At 37.8% G+C, this 8061-nt stretch overlaps 1 pseudogene; it reads left to right on the top strand.

The window, feature by feature from the left end:
• Positions 1 to 6420, top strand: part of LOC102877554 — a 14007-nt pseudogene extending 7587 nt beyond the window's left edge.
• Positions 6421 to 8061: the final 1641 nt, after the last annotated feature.

The raw sequence follows: 8061 nt of genomic DNA, 5'->3' as shown, positions 1-8061 counted from the left end.
TGGGTTCAATAATGTATACTGCATTGAAACAGAAGAGGGAGAAAACTGTTTAAAAGGGATATGTGATTAGGTATTTTTGTCATGACAGGAGTCCAGAGTGAAGGCTGCATAGTGGAGTGGACCTGGGGGAGGTTTTGTAAAACAATGAAAGAATTTTTCTTTTACTTTTCCAAGAGGGTAGTGTACTAGGGGGGAGGTTTGGGAGGGTAGAAAAGTGCAACAATGGATGAATGGAAATCCAAAGTCTCAGTAAATTTTCATTGTAATTAATAAGAAATTTTTAAAAAGGACAAACATTGCATAATACCACTGTTATAAGAGTGACATGGGGGTTGTAGGGAGAATAGGAAAAAAAAAGAGTGGATCGATAATAAACACTACATAGGAACAGATGAGGGGAAGAACTATCTGACAGGAATATATGAAAATAGTTTTCCTAGCTTAAAGTTTCTCTTTTCATCCTATTATCAAGAGCTTTCACAGCTAATTTTGTTAAAGTTTAACTTAACTCATTGCCTATCTCTACACCAAGAAGTTTTCAAAATATAGAGTTTTGTATTTTACATTTGCATTTAAGTCTTGTGCAGATGTTGTTGTTAAGTGCTATCGAGTCACTCATGACTCGTAGTGACCACATGTTCAACAGCTCTGAAATCTTCCTGTCCTGAGACAATCTTATAGATTCCGACATACCTACCTCCAATACATCAGTTACTGTGTCAACCCATGTCATCCAGGGTAATAATGCCTAAGTATTATATGTATGACAACATCTAAAGAAGAGGTGTATTGCAAAGTAGACTGCAGGACGTGGGAGGAAGGAGGAGGGAGGAAAATGTGCAACAATGAATTATTATTTTAATGTAAAAAATTAATAGATTTGATGCTTACTAGATTTAATAGCATTGATGCATTTAATGCATTGAACACTAATACATTGAAGAGATGAATTGTGGGATGACATCAAAATAATCATCCATGAAGAAACAGAAAGGTCATTACAAAAACAGAATAAAGAAAAGACAAAAATTAATTTCAGAAGAAACTCTAAAACTCTCACTAAAATGTTAAGGGTCCAAACCAAAAAGAAGAAATTTTGAAGTAAGAAAGACAAACAGGCGATTTCAAAGGGCAACTTGCGAAGACAAAGTGAAATAATATAATGAAATATACAAAGAATTGAAATTAAGGAGCCAAAGGGGAGAACATCCTCAGCATTTCTCAGGTTGAGAGAACTAAAGAACACATCCAATCCTTGAGTTGCATTAATGAAGGATTCTATGGGCAAAATCTTGAATGATGCAAGAAGCATCCAAAGATAGAAGGAATACACAGAGTCCCTGTACCAAAAAGAATTACTCTACACAGAAACATTTCAATGGTAATGAAGGATGAATTCAAGCTGCACTGAAGGCACTGGCAAAAAAATAAGGCCCTGAGATCTATGGCATGCCAACTGAGGTGTTTTAGCAAACAGATGCAACCCTAAACATGCTCACTAGTCTATTCCAGAAACTTGGAAGATAATCATCTAGCTAAATGACTAGAAGAGATCCATATTCATTCCCATTCCTAGAAAAGGGGACTCAACAGAATCTGGGTATTATTGAACAATATTATTATCACATGTAATTAAAAGGTATCTGGAATAGAAATATAACTAGTAAAACAAATATGAGGATCCAAGGGGGGAAGGATAGGAGCAGAAGTGTGAGGATGGACAGGGAGTAATCCTAGGGCTGCACACTTTGATGGATGAATGGAAGGGTAGGTAAAGGAAAAAGGAAAGAGCCAGTGGGAAAAACAATGTACTAAGTGAAGAAAAATAGTACAATAATGCTAAAAACTTTTTAAGTAAATTAGTATAAAATAAAAATTTTATTTTAAAAAAATATTTTGTGATGTTTAAATGCATGCTGATAAAGCCTCAGATTTGTGATTGCAGGAAAAATACTTGGAACAAACTATAGATAAATAATTAGTGATTTTTTAAATTGGAATTTTTTAGCATTATTATACCATTTTTCTTAATAGAATATTAGTATGTTGTTTTTGTTAGGTGACATCGAGTCGAGTACGACTCATGAACAAAAGATCTGAAACCAGTCCTGTCATGCACCATCCTTACACTTCCTGACACACAAAAGCCCATTGCAGCAGTCAACTTGTCAATCCACCTGGTTGAGGGTCTTCCTCTCCTTCACCGACCCCCCACCCTTCCCAAAATCATTCCCTCTCCAAGGAACAGCATCTCCTAGCAATATGTCCAAAGTATGTTGGGCAAAACCTCATCATTCTTACCTCCAAAGAGCACTCTGGCTGCACCCTTTCCAAGATATATCTATTCGTTTTCTTGGTCGTCCATGGAATGTTCAGTGCGCTTCTCCAACACCATAGCTCAAAAGCATAGCTAGTAATCAGACCATGGCCTGAATCAGACGCACTTTAGTCCTCAAACTGACATCACTACTCCTCAGTAATTTGGAAAAGTCCTTAACTGCAGATTTTTCCCATTGCAATGCATCTCTCTTTATTTCCTGACTGCTCATACCAAGGGTGTTAATTGTGGATCCAAGCAGGATGAAGCTGTTGACAGTTTCATTCTCCTCCCCATCCATCATGACACTGCCTATTGAACCAGTAGTAAGAACCTTTGTTTTCTTGATATTGAGACACAATCCATACCAAAGGCTGCATTCCTTGATCTTCTGCAACAAGTGCTTCAAACCCTCACTTTCAGCAAGCAAGCCCGTGTCCTCTGCATAAGGCAGGTTATTAATGAGTCTTCTCCCAATCCTGATGCCATACTCCTTTTCATACAGTCCAGCATCTCAGATAATTTGCTTAGCATATAGATTGAACAGGTATGGAGACAGAATTCATCCTGATGCACTCCTTTGCCAATTCCAAACCATACAGTGCCCCCCTGTTTGCACAACAGCCTCCTGGTATAGTTATAGGTTCTCATGAGCACAGTGAGTGCTCTGGGATTCCCATTCTTCTAGATGTCAGTCACAACTTGTCATGATCCACACAGTCAAACTCCTTTGCACAGTCAATAAAGCACAAATAGATATTTTTCTGGTATTCCTTAATTTCAGCCAGGATCCATCTGACATCAAATTTCGGTTGGGTCTGGGGGCCACAGGCCCTTGAGCCTGCTATTGATCCTGTTTAGAAAGAACATTGTTATAAGTGGTGCAGGTCTGTCAGTTTGCTGTACTGCGATTACTTGGGGTTGCTGTGATACTGAAATCTTTACTACTGGTGTGTCAAAATCCAAAAGGGTTTCCCCATCGTAGATGCATTTTGGTGGAGCTCCCTGATTAAGACAGACTGGGAAGCAGGATGGGCCATCTACTTCCTAAATAAAAGGCTTTTGAGAGGTCTGGGAAAGGGGCAGCTGGTGCCATGTCTGGCACAAAGGTGATAAGAAGAAGCCCCTGAAACCGCCCAAGAAGCAGAACAAGGAGTGGACGAGGAAGATAAGGCTTTCAAGCAGAAACAAAAGGAAGAACAGAAAAAACTCAAGGAACTAAAAGCTAAGGCCATGGGCAAAGGTCTCCTGGCCATGGGTGGAATTAAGAAATCTGGCAAAAAATAAGACTGAGGCAATGATGAACCTTACTTCCGTTCCTTTTTAAAACATCTGGATTCTCTGCTGTAACATCTGCTGCCACCTGTAGTTAAAATGAAGTGTTGTCTTGGAGCCTGTTGTACATGTAAGGAGAAACTCGGAGAAACAGTGAAGAAGAAGAAACCCTATGATGGTCCATCTCCAGTTCTCATTCAGCCATTCTGATCTTAGCTATGCAGTCAAAGTAAATGCAATCCAGAATCCTATCAGAATCTCCTCTTCATTCTTCGTTATGCCCAGAATTCTGTACCACCTGGAATTAAGCCAACTCATTTGACAAAAAATAAGTAAAGGCTTTTGAAAACCCTATGAACACAAAATAAAGACGTTAGTTATAGTAGTGTGGTGGTAGAGCCAAGATTGGAAGTTAGCTGAAATGAGGAAAATCAATAACAAACATCATTTAACAATTGGTAGCTTGAATGTTGGAAAGTTGGTTATTGTTAAAAACAAAATGCAACACATGAATATTAGCATACTAGGTATTAGTGAGATGTTGACGACACTTTGGATCAGATAATCATATGAATGAAAAACAGAAGAACAATGGTGTTGCAGTCATAGACAAAAAGCCAATTTCAAGTTCTATCCTGAAATACAATGTTGTGAGGGATAGGATAATATCCATATGCATACAGGGAAGATCTGTTAACACAACTATTATTCAGGTGTATGCTCCTACATCTAGTGCCAAAGAGGAAGAAATTGAGTATATTAGTATACTATTAGTATACATAGTGTATTTTACCTTCTAGCTAAAAAAAAACAAAACAACTATCTGAAAAGATCTTAAAAATGGTTGGACCAGTGTTTTGACAGAGAACTGCCAGAGATTCAAGATATATTCAGAGAAGCCATGGCACAAGGAATACTACAGCTGATACCAGATGGATCTTTACTGAAAGCGGAGAATACCCTAAAGATGTCTGGTTGTGGTTTGAATAGTCATTCAAAAGCATTTGACTGTATGGATCACAACATATTATAAATAACATTGATACGAAGTGAAATCCTAGAATAATTACTTGCGCTTATGTGAAACCGATCCATAGACCAAGAAGCAGTTGTTTTAATAGAACGGGAACACAGCAAAGTTTCAGGAAAAGAAACAACAAATATTTTCAAAGCAAAGATCAGGAAGGTGTGTGCCAGGGCTGAATTCTTTCTCCATATTTATTTAATGTGTATGTTGGCCAAGTAATTTTATAAACTGGACTATATGAAGAAGAATGAGGCATCAGGATTGGAGGAAGAATTGTCAGCAATCTGTGTTATGCAGATGACACAACCTTGCTTGCAGAAAGTGAGAACAAGTTTTCATATAATTCTTTTACATTATGTTTTATCCATACACACTGTATTTTATACAATCTTTCCTTTACATTGTGTTCCATACAATCATTCATATACATTCTATTTTACATTATTTTTAAAATTGTTTTTTATAAAAGTTTATATACATTGTGTTTCACACTATTCTTCATTAACATTGTGTTTCATACAATCACTCTCATGCATTATGTTATAAAACATAATATAAAAAATAAAATAAAATAAAAAAACATTAAAAAATCAATCACCATTAGATCTTGACCATCATCACCTTATCTTGTCTTCCCAATCTTTCTCATTTGCTTCCCTTCTTCCTCCATCCACCAAACAGTTCTGCCCTGTGGTTTTACCCTCACCTATCCTCATTCCTTCATTCCCCCTTTCTCCCTTGAGTTTCTGTACATGTATTACTAGCTATCCTTCTATTTTTACAATAATGGTCTTTTGAAGTATTTGTCCTTATGAGACTGCATTCGTTCACAGCATATTCAAGCACTTTCTGCAGAAGATCAAAGACTACAATCTTCAATAGGGATTAATCTGAACATTAAAAAAAAAAACAAAAAATCCTCACCACTGGACCAATAGGCAACATCATAATAGATGGAAAAAGTTGTCAATTATTTCATTTTACATTCATCCAAAATCAACACCTATGGTAGAAGCAGTCAAGAAATCATGAATGTGTTGCATTTGTGAAAATCTACTGTCAAGGATCTATCTAAAGTACTATAGAGCAAAGATGGATAATGGAAGTTGGATAATGAGGGTGACTAAAGAAAGATCAATTCTTTTGAATTGTATTGGAAAAGGAAGTGCAACCATGGTGCCCTTTAGACACAAGAATGCTGAAATTTTGTCTTATATACTTTGTGAACTTTGTTAAGATGTGCCACTCTTTTAAAAAAATAATTCAGGATGGGGAAAGTGAAGGATCCATGAAAAAGGTTAACCTTCAACAACTTTACACAGTGAAAAGCCAACATGGTGCTAGCACTGAGGACACGGACAGCTATTATGGTGCTGTTAAGTCCCCCTCAGGCTACAGCTCTTGCTGTCAGATATGCTTACAAGAAGACAGGTGGCAGCTCAAAAAACTTTGGTAAGAAGTCACCTGGCAAACGTTTTGGCATCAAGAAAATGGAAGGTCACTATGTTCATGCTGGCAACATCCTGGGGACTCAGCACCATTTCTGCTGTCATGGGGAGCCCACGTGGGGCTGGGGAAGAAGTACCTGTATGCCTTGGAAGAAGGGATAGTCGCCATACTAAGGATGTCTATGTGCTCTATCCTTAGGCTGCAGAAGCTGTGGCTTCCCCAGGGTGCTGTGCTCTACAAGACTTTTGTCCACGTGGTTCCCACCAAGCCTGAGGACACTTTCCAGCTGGTAGACATACTTAGAGTTCCTGGTTTGGAGCCGTTGGACAGAAATTGGATCCCAGGTGCATAGGATAGGGCAAGGTTCAGATCTGTTGTTCAGAGGGTGGCTGTGAATTGTATTAGACTCAGTGGCACCCAACAATAACAATAGCCAGTGACTTTGAGTATCTCTTTTGTGTTTGTTGGCCACCTGTATGTCTTCTTTGGTCAAGTGTCTGTTTATGTCCTCTGCCCATTTTGTAATTGAGTTTTTTCTCTTTTTCTTTCTTTTCCCATTGAGGCATTTTCTTAGCACTCTGCATCACATCCCTAGGAAAAGATTCCCAGGATTTTCTGTCCTGTGTTGTGTGTTTTCATCTTGCCTCCTCATGGTCCATGATGCCAGCTGAGGTTGTCAGTACAATGAAACCAACCTGATGGGATGGGAGCAGATGATTCTACCCCTTTTCTAGATCTTTGAGTTGCACATAAACTCTGGGGCTGATCACACCACATTTGTTTAACCTGCCTGTAAGGTCGACCAATTTTTCCACCTCTATGAGCATCAATGATTTAAAATTTACCAATATAGCCATGATTCATCACCACTATTAGGAACCTACACAGGCTAATCAATCCCATAGTAGGCAGGTTATATGACAGACTGCTGAGAGTTATTCCATAATGTCCAAGTTTTAGGCTGGGTTCTCTAGAGAAGAAAAACCAATTATACATATAGTCTGCCTATCTTGATTTCTAACATTGAACCATCCCTGCATACATAACATGAACCCCACTTTATCACGATGAATCATCTTTTTAAATTATTTTGGATTCTTTTTTTTTAAATTTTGGATTCTTTAGCTAGAATTTTTTTGGGAATTTTTGCATTTATGTTCATGGAGGATATTGGTCTATAGTTTCCTTTCTTGGTGCTGTCTTTGCCTGGCTTTGGCATAAAGGTTTTACTTGCTTCATAGAATGTTTGCAAATATTCTACCTTTTTCTACATTCAGAAATAGTTTTAGTAGAATTTGTGTCATTTTTTCCCCTTGGAATGTTTGGTAGGGGCCAGTTCATTTGTTGATGTACTCTTTTGTGTTACATTTTCTTTAATCCTCTTTTGTCTTCAGTGTGTTACCTATGTCTGAAATTTAAGTCTTAATATTCAGAACTTAAGGGAACTCTGGTGGCCTTCTAGTTAAGAAGTTGCACTGCCAACCCAAAGACAGGCAGTTTGAATCAACCAGCTGCTCCATGGAAGAAAGATGGACACACTCCTCCTGTGTGATTTACAGCCTCTGAAAACCCACTGGAGGGTCAGCAATAAATTAGTTATGTATAACCCAAAGGCAATAATTTGAGTTGTTGATTCTGAATTTTACATTGCTTCTATTTTTCCATTTATTTGGTCTTGCATAGCTTGATTTTTTAAAAAAATTATTTTCTGTTTTTCTCATATATTATTCTGGAGACGAAAAGGTGAGGAAAAATCGAGTTGCTTTCATAGTCAAAAAAGAAATTTCTAGGTCCATCTTAGTACAACATTGTGAGTGATAGGATTATATCCATACGCTTACAAGGAAGTCCAGTGAACACTACTATCATCCAGATATATGCACCAACAACCAGAGCCAAAGAAGAAGAAATAGATGATTTCTACCAACTCTTACAGGCAGAGATAAATCGAACATGCAATCAAGATGCATTGATAATAATGGGCGACTGGAAC

The sequence above is a fragment of the Elephantulus edwardii genome, unplaced genomic scaffold (genome assembly GCF_000299155.1).
Source record: "Elephantulus edwardii isolate Elephantulus edwardi_28Jun2011 unplaced genomic scaffold, EleEdw1.0 scaffold00111, whole genome shotgun sequence".
NCBI lineage: Eukaryota > Metazoa > Chordata > Mammalia > Macroscelidea > Macroscelididae > Elephantulus > Elephantulus edwardii.
Note: the sequence above shows the minus strand (reverse complement) of the source record. Positions and strands in the feature narration are given on the sequence as shown.